The sequence below is a fragment of the Danaus plexippus genome, assembly GCF_018135715.1.
Source record: "Danaus plexippus chromosome 22 unlocalized genomic scaffold, MEX_DaPlex mxdp_27, whole genome shotgun sequence".
NCBI lineage: Eukaryota > Metazoa > Arthropoda > Insecta > Lepidoptera > Nymphalidae > Danaus > Danaus plexippus.
Window position 1 is genome coordinate 2,134,782 of NW_026869855.1, and position 18,597 is coordinate 2,153,378.

Consider the following 18,597-nt stretch of genomic DNA (forward strand, 5'->3'; position numbering starts at 1 on the left):
TATTTTGTGAGTTTTAGTAAAACACAAACTTAAACAGTAACCATTTTGTAATCAATGTTATTCAATTATGATTTCTTTAAATTTTAAATGGCAATATAAAGTTTAGTTGGTTTAATAATTGATTACGAAAACTTTTGTAATGATTACTGTTTATTTGAATTACTACGAATAATCTTTGTAACTTATTATTTAAAATTAAGAGTAAATGTAATGACTCCTCGAAAACCATTTATATTCGGAGACATCTGTGGCGAGGACACAGTGGTGTGAGAGCTATCCAGGAGAAATTACTAAGTGTTAGTTAAAGTTGAAAATAAAGTGGTGCGAGTAAGTGAGAGTGCTTTATTGGTGAAAATGGATAACCTGATAGGTGGAAATAGTGTTATGTGACGATAACATCGCTGACGTCACAGCTCCTAATAATCAACTTGGACATGGCACTTCGACATATATTTTTTACAAATAAAGTGCCAAAAAGTTCGTAATTTGCAGACATAACTTTAATGGATTTTTGATTCTCACTGTATAGAACTTCAATAATCCCAACTATCGGTTGGTGAAACTTATTCGAATTCATTAAAAATCACTCAATCATTTGTGGCGGCGTCAAATTTAGTTTCAACGTTCGATTGCAGCAAAAAATCGACAAGTAGATAAATTAAAGGCTACGGTTAAAATACAGACGGCTTTTTTATTCACTAACTTATAATAAATTATTTAAATATGTAAAATGCAAAACGCAAAATTTACCGAATAAAGAATGTCAAAATTTTAAAACGAGCTTATAAAAATCTGAATACAGATCTACTTAAAGTCGTGTTCGATTTAATCTAGCTTTACGAATAACAAATAAACAACATAAAATTTTAATTCATTTACGAATAAATTTTTTTTCACCACCAAAAACGGAAGCCACTTATTTTACCGCAAAACGCAAATTATATCAACCTCCCGAAACTCTCGATGATGGCTGTATATTTTTTGTTTAGGAATTGAAATAAATCCATTTCCAGTATTTCAATACGATAAAATATATTCAATAACTTTTTCTGCTGCTATAACGGTTAACTAAATCACGAATATTTTTACTTTCACTTGAGTTATAGTAAAAAAGCTAAAAACGAATATGACAAAACAAATTACTTTTACTTGCTGATCATGCATTGTACTACTTATATCGAGATAGATCCGCTTTGAGATTATGAATCGTTTAAGCAAGATGTTAAAGTTATCTTTTAAATGTAAATTTAGGGTCTCTGTAGATTATACATATATCCCAACCGTTTCCTAAGTGTAGCAATTCCCACCTCAGACCTTTTAGTAAATCTCTTTGACTTTGCTTTCAAATCGAGATAGAGCATTAGCCATAGCTAAATTACAGTTTAACAATTATAATAACATAATAAACTCTTTAGCATTAATATAAATAATATTTTTTTTATATCCATAATGCTATATTTTAAATGGTTTTCAGTCTTTGTGTTATAAAATGTATGTAACGTAGTCATTAGCAAGGAAAATTAGGAAAATCATTGGTAACTTTCTCATAATAAATACAAGGATGTAGAATTAAAATGAATAAAACTAAAATGTGTACTCGCGAGTAATCATTGGTAACATACCTTGTTTAATACATATATTTATTACTAAGATAGTTTAAAATATATAGTTTTCCTGTATCAGAAATCAAAACCATCTTCTTTAAAAACCCGTCCTAGTAAAATAGTTTTACATATAAAAAATAATGAGTGATCACGGTTGCTGAAAAGTAACCGAAACGTCGGGAGTATGTAGTTTTTTACAAAAAATCACGCGTGGTTTATACGAAAAATATTAGTTTCATTTAAATGAATAAGGGTCGCGAAAATCTTAGATTTCATTATAAAAAAAATATTTTTAATATTTAACTGAACGAATGGTCTTGAAATCTTTAATTACTCTGCTCCTACAACATTCATTACAGACAATATATTTTCATAAAGTTGAATATTACCTTTAGGTATTTTAAATCAAATTATATGAAATCCAATAATAATAATATAAAAGACGTCACTCTCTTAAATATAGCCCATCTATGTAGAAAGGACATCTTATGTAGATGCTCGGTGCAGAATGCAATTAAATTGGTTCAGTATTGGAGACTATAACTCTATTATTATGAAGCAAGAAAATGTTTATACCGTATTATAAATCACATTACCAAATCATTTCTATGAGGCGTAATATCAATTTATTATCAGTAGTCAAAGCCTGCACATTAACAACAAATACTTCATTATGTTTCATTATATTTCACTTAATTTCAATATAATACAGTACAGCAATACTCTACTTCAGAACAACCAGTCTGATCAATGCTTGAAGCTTATGTAACTTTGACTAATCTTTTTGCGTCTTAAATACCCAGCTGATAACTAACTCACTCGAGGGTAGATTAGAGTATATAGAGGGTAGTTATCAGGCGATAGGTGAAAAACTATTACCATCTTAAAAATTATATTTTTGTTTTTAACTATAGTTTTGATTTAAGAAACACATTACTATATTTAACACACGTATTTCAAATAACTATTTCTTATAAAAAGCAATTGAATCAATTATATATCAAATATATTAATTTTAGTCAGAACCCAAAAAATCATCACATTGATATTTTTCTACAGTTGTTAATAAATTTTTAGTAAATTCTATATTATTTTTGTATAGAAAAATATTTTTTACTATAAGTTTATTAAAATTTATTATCATTCTAAGGCGATGTGTTTATGTAGAAAATTTTAACTCACATAAAATAAAGGTACTCAACGTATTTATTCAATACAATATAAAGATACTTGATATATTTTTTATCTATGAAAAGTAAATGGGCGTCATCTATATTCAGGCCGACAAGCACCTATCGTTCTTGAAAATATTGTCGTAAAAGAGATCGCAACACAAACTAGCAGCAAATGTCTTTTGCGTTAAATCTTGTAAGAGCATGGATCTCTTTTTTGTTACAAATTTCCTGTTAAATCGTGTATGTACAGAGTAACTAATGTTTCCTCTTAATGGTTTAGTTAGAACTCAATAAATTACCACTAAAAATATTTATATGAATAAATATAATTTCAAAATATAGAAGAACGATGTAAATACTGAGATCAATAATAATTTGGAAAAGTTTGAGACATCTTATAATGATACATACGTACTTAGTACATCCGAAATGTCTAGATCCATAAAAAAATCGCTTTAATTTTTGAAGATTTTCACAAGATTGAAGAGAGAAATAGAGATCTATTTCCTCCAATTCATTGAGTTTCCCAATGAAAAATAATACTTATACCAGATCATAAAATCTAGTGTTGCATGTCTTATGGAATTATTAATTTCTATTTATTGTACAATATATAAAATAAGGGCTATCGGATGAGTTTACTAATAAAACGGAAACTATAAAACCGCTTTATATGAACCACAATTGAGACAAGAACTGATATAACAATTAAAATGAAATATAACACAGAAAATAAATAAAAAATCTTAAACATGATACTTATTACAGTATTACATGAACATATGAAGCTTCGAATTTATAATTTCTGACCAAGTTTAATTTAGTTTCTTTTTATAAACCATTGAATAGTGGCATTGCTTTTATTATTAGTATAAAATGGAATTTTAAAAATATATAAGTTTGCTTTCTCATTTTGTGTTTAACTTTACAAAATCATGATATTCCTGATGATTTGAGGCGATCAGTCTCGACGTAAAATAATTTAATAAGGTCAAAGTGTGCTATGGCTTCATGTATTTAATGAACCAGCGGCTCAATCATTTAACAAGTTATAAATTCTGTTCAGTGTTTTTTAATACAATGGTGATTAAAATAAGACTTAATTTTTCACATTTTAAAATTAAATCAATTGAGTATTCTTTTTTTTTTAAAAACACTGAATAAATTTAGTAGCTCTACAAGAGTTGTAATGATGAGTCAGAAATATATATTTTTAGGGCATAAAGATTCTTCAATCCACATAAAATACTTAAAAAGTTCAAAAATTTTATGCACTTCACAGTAAACCTCCATCCCATTTGAGAAACCGTCGCTAAATTTTGTCAAGAATGCAAATTATTTCAACATCCCGCAGCATTTGACGAGGCTTCTATGTAGTCACTAAAATGAATCGCTAGGACAAGTGAAATTAATACCATTTAGAAATACCTCAACGCCAGACAATTATGTTCACTGTCGGTTTTCAGTATTAAAAGTGGTTGTCTCTTAATTCACTTATACCAGTGTTTTGTTTTAAATACCTTAATATATGATACAAAATATAGTTTGTTACAAGTCCATATGGTAAGAGAAATGTTGTAAATATATTATTAGGTACAAGTAAACGTCTGGCAATATTTTTTATAAGAAATAAACAAAAACTACGACTGTAACCCAAAAATATTTATATTTATTTTTAAACACAACGTAAACGATACGATAATAATATCTTCCGGCGTCAGTTCTTTTACTCTTCGATACATAACATTATCATTAATTATTCCCTTTCAGATCTCATTATATATTAGTGTAATATATGTATATATATAAATATATACCATTTCATAATTATATATGTATCGAATATCTCATGATGTAAATCATACAAAAATACTTGGTTGAAGAAGGGTTAAAGAACAGTCGTCAATCATTTCCCCGGAGCAAAATAATACCTACGTGATAGGTTCTGGCACAGATGCTCGGAACACTATCAAATTATGGGATAAAAAAGTTGAAATATAAAAAATAACACCATTGAAGATTTAGCTTGCTCATTATTCATATAACTTAAATTATATGATACTCTTTATAACCTACAATTATGCACTTGTTTAAATGATAGTATTTATGCTTTTAATGATATCGATAAAATGAAATTATGGTTAAAATGGAAACTTGTGGAATGTAATTATGAATATACAAAACGATCTTTTACATAATATTTTACTCGACATTTTGATTACTTTACATCTACCGTGTTAAACGCAGACGAGATGGAAGTGTCATTTTAAGATGAAATAAAACCCTAGTTACAGGTATTCGAATATAAGTTTTTGTATTAGAAAATAATACATGTAAATTTGGTTCTAATAGTTTCTTTTTATTTTAGATTAATAAATCAAGACATGTTATTTTTGATTTATGTACATATATGAATATTAATCTCAATTTTTTATTCTTACAAATAATTTGCTATTATAAAAAATAAAAATAGGTTGTACTTATGAAGAGGAAATATTAGCTTATTGGAACTAGCCAGTACTTATTACAGAATCTTAATGGAAATATTAAATAAAACCAGGCTTTTTTAAAGTAAAATCCAGAGTGCAGATCTTGCTATGATAATACCAATGTTATTAGTAGAAATGGTTTTTAAATGCAATTTGCTGTAAACGGTTTTAGTGAATTGCTTTTAAGTTCCTCATTAAATGGAGTGGATAAAAGTGGTTTAATAGAAAAAAGTGTTATTTTCTAAATAGTATCGAAGTTTAGGGAATTTTTTACGATGTCACAGTTTACAGATACATGCATTTACACATACTGTATTTACAACTTCGATTAAATCTTTTACATCACGCTCATAGTCTCCAAAAATACTAGCTGCTGCTTTATGATACTTCTGTTTTTGAACAATGAAAGAAAGAGTTCGGGAATCAGCAACCTTGAAAGAATTATGAAAAATAATAACAATTGAATTTTATTGACATTAAATGCCTGCTCTATTATCCTAAGAAATGAACTATTCAAAGTGATTCAATATAAATAATTAATTAGAAAATGACTGATTATGTGTTGGTATATTAACTGACTGTCACCACGTCCTGGCTTAAAATGTATACGTTTACTAAAAAATATAATGGGATATGGTCTGCATGTGCAAGGTATATGAGGAAAAATATTATTTGGACCTGTATCAACGCAAATAGCATCCACAACGATGATTGTTATCATTATTCGTTTCGTCTGTTCGTCCTTTTATCTGTTCGTTTGTGCACTTTAATCTCTGAAACAGCTTATTTGATTAAAATGTGGTTTTGACTTAATATTGTGGTAAGCGTCATTTAACATTTAGTGTTTTTTTGGTCATGTCAATCGGTTTAAAATTTATGGTAATTTAATGAATCAGATCGAAGATTTCATTAATTTATTTCTTTATCTTTTTTATGTAATTTTACTTTATACATATATAACTATGAATATAATCTATTATTTATTATAATTTAAACCACAAGTTATCATATCCGGATATTTTTAATATCCAATGTCATTTGATCTAAGAACTACATAATCTATGAAAGACAAAATGGCTCAGCTCAGACTGAACTTAGCTTTCAACTATGCACATGTTGTATATTTTTGATTAATAAAATTTGGTTTCTAGTTAATTTAACCCATCGTATAAGTTTATGTCCACAACTAATAAAAAGTGTAATTTCATGTTACCTTATGAGGCTCTATCTCGTGTTATTAGTCGCTAGGATTATATACAGCATGTACATATGTTTTGATACCCAAAGGAAGCATTATATTGTTAAGTTTTTTTTTTGTTATACCAAAGCGACGGAGTTTATAATCTAAAATAACCCAAAAGATATAAAAGACGTTGCTAAAGGCCCTTTTTGACGTGAACTAAGTTGCGGGTACAGCTTGTAATAAAAAAATGTTTGAAACTAAAACTTTTTTCTATGCTACGATTGTACATAGATCGATTTTTATCTGTACAAATACATGAAGGTACATATTTATATAGAACAAAAATTCTAAACTTATAAGCTAAACTTATAAACGAATATCGATTGAAAGCAGAGAGAAGGATTTGGCTTATAGCAAGTGATGTTAAAAAATTCAGTTATGATAATACAATGAAGTAACATAAGACACTTGATACTAATTTGTCTATTTTTTTTTGTATGTTACAAAAAATATTTTTTTAAATCTAAAGTACACTGATTTATATTTTTGAAAGGAATCTTCTGTTCACAACTCTATCTATACTAAGTAAAAAACACTTGCAGTTTTTTTTTTACGTTAAGAACTTTTACATTCATCAAAATAATATCAGTTTTTTGGAAATATATTTTAAACAACTCACGCAAATAAAATCCTCATAAAATCCCTTTTCCTGTTTCAACCACACATTTCATTGTCGCTCGACTGCTATTGGTCGTAAAGATTGCATAACTGGACTATTTAATACAAAGAAATACACGGATATGAATATAAATGTAAATATAAATACTAAACAATACAAATTCGATGTCCTTTGTGTTTTAATTGTACAAATTTTAATTTATATATATATATAATTTTTCAACTTTAATTTACTTTTGCAATTATCAAGGCCTATAATTTACGTCATATGAAGTTTCATTTATATGTTTTAAAGCAGGTATTAAAAGAACGAAAATAAAGTAGGTTGAATATACATCTAACACAGTTTTAATTTTTTGTATATGACCTATTTATAAAAGATAAAAAAAAACTTAGATTAGTGGTGCTTGTAGAATAAAGTTTGAGGCCTTGTTGCTCTCAAAGGGGTCCACCAATTTCGATGTTTTTTTTTCATTTGAAAGCCTGTATCCTTATGGCAGTTCTTAGCTATGTTTGGTTAATGTCGGTCTAGTAGTATTAGAGTATAAGCTCTTTTCTAAAATTATATAGGGCATTTTTGTCCTATGACTACTCGACTAATTGCCTATTGCGTTGTGGTATATGCGTTAAATGACAATTAATGAATAGATAATCCTTTAAAATTATCATTTTGTTTTTATTAAAATAATTATTGGTATAATGAGATCTAAGATTTTCGCGGGTATTCATTTAAATTATTGGTATACTGGTATAGTAAAACAAAATATATCTAAAACTTTGTACAGTGAGAATATTAGAAAATTATGAAAATTTACTAAGTTTGACGTTATAATAAAGACGCAATTTTCTGAATTAAACATCTCATTCTTCTTTAATAACACTCAAAATTGAGTGGAGTTTTGGTTCAAGGGTCAGATTTGAGTTGTTTTGATCGTTACTTTAAGAAACACAATAGGTAATATCCAACGAAAACTTTCAAGCTTTGTTTGACTTTTTGCTACTTTCACGGAAAATTTTCATTTGTGAATATCTTATATATTTAAAAATTTCGCTATGAACAGTAATTATTCTAAACATATTTATTTCATTACAACCTCAAATACAATGGACTCATATAGATATAACTGTTACAACCTCACAAACACCTTAATTTGTGAAGTTACCGGAGGATGAGTAGAGTAATTTATTTAGAGATAATAAAACTTATTGTACAATATTATTCTGACATATAAACAATTCATTCTGTGGTTTTTATCATTTTTTTATTTGGCTTTAAAAAGATTTGGCTGCAAACATAATTTTAAATTGCAAAACATTTTTTTTTAATAAAATTAACCAAGTAACGCAAGTCTCAATTTAGACAAACAATAATAGTGACATAATAGATATCATTGAAACTATCTTGTTACAGTTACTAAAAAACGAAACAAATTTCACTTAAATAATGTATAAAACATCGTATAATTAATGCATCACGTATACGATTCCGTGTTTCACATTTACGTGACAATCACTTCAACGTAGAAACCATAAAATATCCAGTACAGCATAAGAAATATTATGTCATTGACAACCAAACAGCGAAACAAACACAAGATAATGTAAATGTTATAAGTATGTAATGTATATTGTAAAACACGTTTTCGTTAGTCTTCATAGTTTTTCTGAAACCTCAGACTAGATTTTCTATACCTACAGAAGTTGCCTTCATAAATTAGTCAAATGTGAAAATAATGTTCATGATTATAAACGATCTTTTACTTTCAGTTACTTTATCGATACAAACATTCAATCTTTAATGTAACAGATTTGTAAGATATATTTTTGCAGTAAAAATTAAACATTATATACCGTAAACATTCACGATTTACAATATTTTTTTACTGTTCTATATATTTTTAACCCTTTAAAGCCAACAAGAAGAATTTGGATTCATAAAAGCTTATATGATTTATTACAAAAAAACACACAGATTATTTCAAAGGCGACATTTAGTTTTGCATTGGAATACAATTTTTTAAAACCAATATGGTGTAATATTAAGTTACGTGAACCTTAAAATGAAGAAATCTTTTTGACTATGATAATAAAAGGAGTAAAATTATTGTTTATTCAGAGTTAAATATGTGAGCAACTTATACGTATTAGTTAAAAAAATACTATTCAGAGTTTCATGTTTTGTTGATTTCTTAATTAAATTTATGTTTACGAAGTTAATTATTGTCTGCTGAGATTTTCCAACTAAATTCTTCTTTCTTTGAAATTTTTGCCAGTTTCACCTCATTAAAAAATGATAAGCTATGAAGACTTACAGACCGTTTGTAAATATTTTACATAATTTGTATGAACAACAGTTATTTTTAACTATAAATAATATTAACCTTTTTCGATTCATATAGCGATTGTATTTTAAAATTAAAACTCGTATTAATAAATTATTATTAATAGCTAAGTGGTACAAGAGTATTCAATTAAATAGGTTTGTTAAAAAATCTTCTGGATCACAATAACTGAATTTTATAGCGAACAAAATTGCTAACAACAGCTAATATTATAAAATTTATATAAAAAAAATATGTAGTTGTAAAATATAGTACGAAAAATTGTATAAGTTTAGTTGAAACGATAAGAAAATGTTCGGTATCAGTATTCAGTATTCAGGAGGATAGAAGACCATTATTTCGACCTCCTTAGGATATCTTTGCAAACCCGATCATAAACTGTGTGTAAATTATCGCTCACGTTATGACTATCCAAGCTATATACATATATATACGTAGAACTAGTTGTACGCTGTAAATATTACTATTCTGTATTCAAAACATGGTTAAAAATTCAAAAAAGTATCGTGTCACTTCATATAAAATCGTTAGATTTTATTTATACATGATATATTGCAAGCGAAATGTGTAAATAATTATTGCCGTATCATTTTTAATGACTGTTCTATTTGGTTCCAATTAATTCCAATATGAAATATTTGTGTCATAACATAGTAATTAGTGCTCTCCCACCAAACGAATTAAAACTAGTTATTCCATTACAGTCCATTATAGATAATGATTAATGAGGTTTTACAATCTTTATTTATACTTTGTATACACAAAAAGATTGTCAAAAATGTTGAAATTGATTCTAATATAAAAAAAAAAATTATTACCGACTTTTATGTTTAGAAAAATTGTTAATTTACTGTATTTTCGCAGTGTTTTCATTTGTTACGGTTAATAGGACATGAGAAGTAAACAGTCTGAAATTTACGCGTCAATAAATTAATAATTTGCGCTGTTAACAAAAACAAGTAGTGTCTAACAGTGTAAAAGTGTCACAATATTTCACAAAATACTTCATCGTTTTATACACTACAAAATATAAAATTGAAAAAGATTTGATTTCAATTTTTTTATATACAACTTGTAACAGGTTTGAAATTTTATTCATTGATAATTTATTTATTACTCACGTTTATTTATTTTATTATTTTACTATCCACACATTAAAAGAAGATAAATAGAAAACCAAAACTTTAAGCTCAGAATTGCGTATAATTTTCCAGAACCAGCATAGAACTTTATCATGATGTTAATTTTTATTTTGAGATTTTGTTTTTTTAAATCCAAGCAGTTTACATACAACATAAAGATAAAACAATTGTGAAATTTTAGCAAATCTGTAAACTTGTTTCTACGCTCGGACTAGCAAACGAGAGCTCTTTTAGAAAATTTCAGATGTGTGTGATATGTGTGAAAGACTCGTAGTCGCAGCGATGGCATTGAGCTCATTTCGAACATCATCTGTATCCCGTGATCGGGTGAGATAATCTTTAAATTTGTATAAGTTAATCGCAGGCTTTTCTATCCTTTTGAAGTAATGAAAAACGACTCCAATATCACGTTGGTGCACACAGCCCTGTATTTTCAGCCCCAAATACCAAGCCCTCAGTAATTGTTCCACCCAATTAATCGATATCCCGGATCACCAAGCGATGAACTGCATCTGAGACTCTTCTTGCTATGGGGACTAGACATATGAAATCCTTTTTGAGATGCTACCAGCTATCCAGTTAAAGAACAAGATAGTTAAATTTCTACCTCATCTAAACCATGGTATCAAGAATATAAAGCCGTGAATGCAGTGGTCTTCCGACTCTCATTAAGTCATGAAATCATAACAATTCCATATCGGGCTTACCTCTAGATAGACCTCCTTCCGTATTTCTATACCGATTCGACAAATAAACATAAGAATCTCTTGTAAGAATGCTGCTAAGTGGCAGACCACATGTAAATATGCCCATCTATCTTTCCATCCCTTCCATCTTCAGTGTGGCGCGTGTAAGAGTAAACAATCAGGGAAAAGCTACTTTTGTAGAAAAATTTCGTGATCGAAGCTATCTTGGACGTTAGCTCGTAATTGAAATACGTGAGATTTTCTTGATTCGGTTATGGCAGTACACTTTGGGGCTCCCAGACTCGCAAGGTCGAGGATTTTACGTCACTGTGACAGGACGTAGTGTTTTATATTGGTGAAGCTGCTGTTACAAACATCGGTCTGGTATAGCTTCATTCCCTTGATGGCGAGTTAAAGTCACCCAGGACGATTACCGGATATATAGAAACACTTGCTTATTCATCTAGACATCCCATACAAAAAAGCCTCGAATGATGTTGCTGACCCCTATCAGCAACATCAAACGAGGCTTTTTTATAATACAGTAAATACAGTAGGCAGTAGGTAACGGTTTAATAACGCAATTCTGAGTACTAAATGACCTCGCAGACATGTTCAGTTTGTTTTGTTGCTATTGATAGACGGTTTTCCATTATTATTATTACGAATCCACAGAAATAGAATTAGAAGATAACGAGTTTGAATCAGATTATAAGCCTACATTCTAACTCCTTTATTCATCCCCGATCTTGAAATTTATTTATTACTTTCAAAGCATTGTTTCCTTTTAGTTTCCACTCTCTTAGACTCCTTTCATAAAATTGGTAAAAGAGAAATCAATAAATTAGAATTATTTGACTTCCCTTTTAACTAGTTTTGTGTATCAACATACAATAGCCGTTCTTAGATTTCCAGATATTCTTTTACGTAATTCGCAAAACAAATGTTTATAAAGGAAAAATCGAGCAGTTTTATTTCTCTTTACCGTATATAAATAAAAATTTTGTACCATTCTGAAACACTGTTGCGTTTTTGATTTTCATTTGACATTATTGTAATGTCAAATGTCCATATTAAATTTGACAACTAGAAACACATAGAATTTTTTGTAAATCACCAAGTTGATTGCAGAATATTTCAAATTTTTTCTTAAAACGAACAAATTTACTAAAAACGTATATTGCAGTTTAAACTTTTTTTATACTTTACATTTTACCTGACGGTAGGTAGTAAACGCACGACGTTAAATAGAAGCCGAAGGTCGTAAATAGCCTACTTACCCTGACCTTGAAGCTGTAACGTATCTTTTGAGAGTATCTGCTTGAATGGAAAAGCAGTTATCCATGCCATGATCTTGTGTTCTATAGAAACAAAGAAGTTGTCCCAGCTTGAAGTCAAAGTTCGAGGATTCCTGATTAATATGATACAATTGCTGCTCGCATGGTTCACTTATTTCTACGAAAAACATTCCTATATATCCTATATAAATACAACAAAAAAAAAAGGTTTAATAAAATTAATGAAAGTATATGTAATACATTATATAGATCAAATGTTGAGATCAAATCAACTAAACAAACATTGCAATTTTTTCTTCCAATATATTTTTTATATAAAAAAAGGAGTTATAGGAAATGAAGTATTATACAAGTAGATGTTCGTTGAATCAACAATTTGATATCACTGGTACAATTATTTCATCCATTTTTACATATACGGAAATGTATCCATGAAAGAAAAAAAATTATTACTTGAAAAGTTTGTATTTGTGAGGAATACAACATTTGCTAAAAATGGTAATTAGACTAGTTCTTCACGTAGACTGGTAAATGAAATTAAATTTTTAACAGAAAAAGTATCAGAAACCTCCACACATGACTCTCCCTACCAACATCCTTCCCATGACCAAATTTAGGGTTATTTTCAAATGTTTTTTGTACACAATTTTATTTAATTAATATTATGAAGTGCTTTCAATAAATAAAATAGTATTTTTCAAAATTCATTTATGTTTATTTATAAACGCATTCAAATATTTTAAACCGAGAATTATAATATTGCAATCTCGAGTCAAATATCCTGATTATAGAATCAGCTTTTAAGCTAAGGCTTACTATTATCAATACGCAGTGAATGAGGTACGTTAAAACGCTATTTGAATTTTTTAATTATCATTCGAGCTTACAAAGAAAAACTGTACATCAACTCACCAAATCAATTATGTACAAACACAAACAACACTTGACCTTAAATGATTACACCGAATCCGTTCCATCCCGGCCAAAAATTTCACTCAGACGAATTCACAAATTAAATTAATAAAAAAAAAAAAACATCCTTGTCTCAATTAATAAAATGACTGGCAAATATCCAAGAACGGAAATCCTAACACAACATTTACATATATTGAATCAGTACATCAGACAGTGAGTTCAGCTTGGTACCAGAATAATACGAGAGAAAATGAAAAAATCGTTAGCGATAGACGACTACGAAACTGATTAACTGACAGATACTTCTATATCTTGTTTGCATGAAACTTGTTAGCTAGTAATGTAAACTTATGGTTAAAATTGAAATCCTAGTTCATAACGGAGCATTAAATAAAAAAAATCTAATATATTACTTTAAAAGAAAAAGTTAATAATCGGCAATATGTAAATTTATTGTTATTGCTTACTGATTTTACGTATATGTTACAGTTGTAATTTAAACTGATTGCAATAAATGAATAAAACATACAGCAGCTCTGGTTGTTTAAATGAAAATATTCTCATTTTTTAATTAAAATGATCATTCATAAAATATTTGTGTGAGCATCATTATTATTTTATGTTTGTTAATGGATAAAAGTACGTTCGCATTCTTAATTCGCTTTACTTTCAGTTGTCGGAAATATGTGCAAATATCCCGACTCCGTTCTCAAATTAAATGGCCTAACTGTAAACAATATTTTTTAGCTATTTACTTCTTTTGTTCTGCATCCAATAATTTCAGTCGCTGGTAAATTCTCAGGAGTCTCATCCTCGTTCTTCAGCAAGAGCCATTCTTTTCATTCTTTGATATCGTACTAGTTACTTCTCAAATATCTTCACAGTTCAAGCAATCCAACTCTGGAAAGACTTACCGGAACTCATCAGGCGTTTTTTCAATAGAAAAATCTGGAAGTAAATTTTGACAGTGCATTTGTTGGAACAATTGAAAATTCTTAAAGATGCTCTATTATCTTATTTATTTAGTCTTTTAATTTATAAATTTCTAGTTAGATTAGAATGTTTCGACTTACATTACCTGCCTTTGTTAAAGCATATGTTTGTATGTATATAGGGTTATATGTTAAATAGGATATATATCTATTTTAAGAAAGTTAATAAATCAATTTGGTTCAGTTTTATTATTTATTTCTCTTATATCGCCTACCAGTTTTGTACCATGGTTATAACGTTTAAGATTGACTAGTAGAGAATGCTTAAAGCACACCTTTTATTCATCTTAAGGGCAATAAATTAAATAAATATTAAGTTCTTGAAACATATATTGTATATGTAAATTTTTCTGTTATTGTGAAATTCCTGGCTATAAGCAATATATTTTATAGCCCAAAATTACTGCTATACTCTATTTAATAGTAGAATGGTTTTAATTCGTCTTTTTTCATTACTTCCAAAGTGTTCTGTTCTTCTTCCTGTGTCTTATTTAAAACTTACACAAATCTGTTTCCAAAATTTGTATGCATGTATGCGCAAATAAGCCGCACTTTGAGTTCTGGTCACGTACATATCGCGGTCCGGGACGCGAACTCTAGATGGTCGAATATAAATCCGTAGCTAGGAAACGTTGCATATTTGCCAGGTTCAGTGCATGCGTTTTGCATATTGAATGCTCATTGAGAATTTGAGGCAACTTTGTATGTTTTACATGAGACGAACACTTGGAAACGGTAGGAAGCTGTATACTGTTCGATGGAATTTGTTTTTGACAGGACCGGGTAAGTACTGCGTTTCTCGTACGAGTTCATATCTTTAAAGTTTAGTAAAACTCTTTTAAACACACGTAAGATGTTTATTATATAGTTGCTTTGTTCCATTTTAAGTAATTATATTTACTGTGTTTTATTGTTTTTGTGACATATAAATTCATTTAATTATAATATACGATTTTCTTTATAAAAAAATTTCAAATACACATATTTTTTTAGAGTAGCAATCCGAGCGAGCGCAAAACTGTGCTGGTGATCCACGGAGGTGATCTCGGCACCCAAATGTCCGATCAAGTCCAGGCTTTTTTGTTCCATAGGTATCTGGGGTGGTTTATCAAAAATAAAATCTAGATCGGACAATCAATTTCAATTTTAGAGCCGAAAAATGGAACGTATATCCATAAAAACAGTTCCGTACCAAAACGCCGAGATCGTTTCATTCAACTAGCACCGAGAGCTTTTTTTTCGAGATAAGCGTGAAAAGTATGTGAAAGTGAATCTCTCTGTAATAGCTATGTATTTAGATAACACATTCAATAATAGAATTCATTTTTGTGCTTTCTAAACCTCCACAACCTAAAAGTTCATGTCCATCAATTATCATTCATTCATCATCGTCATCAGCTCTATCCAATTAAAATTTAATAAACTACAATAATGTATAACTATAGTGAATTTGATAAATTATCTCGAAAATATTTTCATTGAATTCAATATCAAATGTTATTCTAAAACATGTCAAACAGAACTTTTGAAACTAAAATATAAGAATCTAAAACTAAAAGTTAAAACTAAACACGTAAATCTTTTCACAAACTGAAAGATAACGCTGAGTTTGGAGCTGTGAACATTTGCATGAGGTGTGGCCCCACTTCAACAACATAATGTTTTTTATTCAATAAATAACACCCATGTACCTTCAGATGATAATGTCAGTCCGTTTATCATAAACTAGGGTTATTGAATATTTATTATAACACACGTAGGTTTAAACATTTCTTAATACTGTACCAACCACAAACTGAAAATGTGTTTTTATATGTGCAACTTTGTTTTAAACAAAAAATAAATCCGAAGAAGACGTTTTATTTAAAAGTGAAAAATAGGACTTAAAAGAATAAATTTTATATTTATCGCTAATTGTGAGGCCACACTGTTCAACACAAAGTGATAATGTCACCTAAGTTCTCTACGGCAAAACGATTTAACGCAAATTACGCCTCTTTTTAAGGCTACAATTTGGTTATGTGGAAACATTACATAATATATGTTAAACTCAGGAAATGTTGTTGTGCCTTTGTTTGATTTATTTGATTCAATTTAATATAAGAATGCTCATTTTATAAATGGTTACGAAATACCCATTCATATAGAATCTTGTCTACTAAATAAATAGCAATGCAATCGAATATATTTTTATTTTTCTTACTGATCAATCTACTTTCATTTGATAAGCTCATTGAGGCGATTATACAAACAAGTAATCCACCTTAGAAGAAAGCTTCCTGCTTTCATTGACAATAACTAATCTAATGCTTAGTAATAAGGGATTCAAAGGTCAATATATAAATTTGATAAATAAATGGAACCGAGTCCTTTATGTCGTAATAAATAACTCAAAATATTATATTTTTAAATATATGAATTACCAAGTGCACGAGGTCAAAGTGCTTTAATATTTTAATTACATTCACATTCAAAGCTCGGATAACTCATTTTAAATAATAAAAATTCAAATACTTTTTGAAGTATATTCTAATATTTCTAAACTATATTGTAAATTCGATAACTCTTAACTAATTTGAAGCTGATTAGAAAATAAATTCTGCTAAACACCAATTCTTGCATTGCAATAGTTGTGAGCGATATCGTTAAGTTCTTATCAGTAAAAAATTTCGGCCTCTTAACTAAAAATACTCACATTAAATGAGGATACATAATGGTTTGAAAAAAAATAATAAATTGAAATTTAATTTAGAACAATCTATTTCAAAACTGATATGAATATATTAAGAAATAGATATTTGAAGAGAAATAAAAGAGAAAGTTTTTTTTAATATAAATCTTATACAATTACAAAAACATTCCATTTATTATATTTGGCATTATTTGCTATTCATAATTCATAAAAGTAAGAAAGAATGAGATTCTTTGCTTTGTAAGTTTTCACAAACTAATAAAAGAATATAACCATTGTATGGTGTGACGTCCGTAGAATTTTAAATAAAAAGAAATAAAATAATAAAGTTGTATTCCAATTCTTGCTTATGTTGTGCATAAGTTCTTTTAATTTTAACTTTTATACCGCTCCCGTCACGTGGAGTCGTGACGAGTGTTCCTGTTTTATGATTATGGGAATTACGTGTTTGAATTGGTTGAAACTTGAACACAACTTTTAAGAAAATCTTAGTTTTTTTTAGAGAATTTATAATAGACGAGATTATCGTGATGGTTGTATACTTAATATTGTTTTTAGAGGTGATAATATTTTTTTACGAAAGATTTTTTTTATTGAAATCAAAAAGAAATTCATTATGGTTACTTAAATTTAACGAATAAAAATTTTAAAACCTTTATAATTTTCAATAATTGGCATTGTTTTTGTGATTTAAGTCGCTTACTTTTCCTTTATTTTTTTGTTTAAATCACATCTTATTGAGTTTCTTCGAAAAGGTTGTTCTATAATTTTAACAAGAAAGTTTCTTATCTACAAAACCTGAGTTCCTAACAATAAGTCATCCTAATCCCGGTGGATTATAAATTTTCTTTATCTTTATTATGAATTATTTTAGATTTGCTCCATACTTTAGTTTGTATTTTCAAATGTTTCGGATGTTTTTATCTAATTCTGTAACTTTAATTATCTATGTCAATTAAATTACTATTCCCGATGATAGCATTTTTAAATAGTGATGAAAAGATTTAAAGTCCCATCATATATATATTTTTTTAATTAAATTAATAAAATCTTAATAAACATTGAAGAAAATATTATTTGCCGATTTGTTATAAAGAACAAAAGATTCTTTAATAACTTACAAAGTTAAGAACCTTTTATTAATTATTCACGTTAAATATTGTATTACTTTTAAAATCCTTACCTCATAAGTGCGCGATGTTGTAAAACTTTATTCAATAGATTAGTAAGATTAGTTGTTTTTCAAGTTAAGATGCTTAAACCAACAAAGAAGTTAGTTCTATGAATCTCTATTTAAACAAACTTAAGAAACGTGAAGTAAATCGTGTTTTGATGTGTCGACGACATTTTCATCAGTTTGTAGTTGACTTGTTGTCAAAATTGAGACTGACCGATAAACAT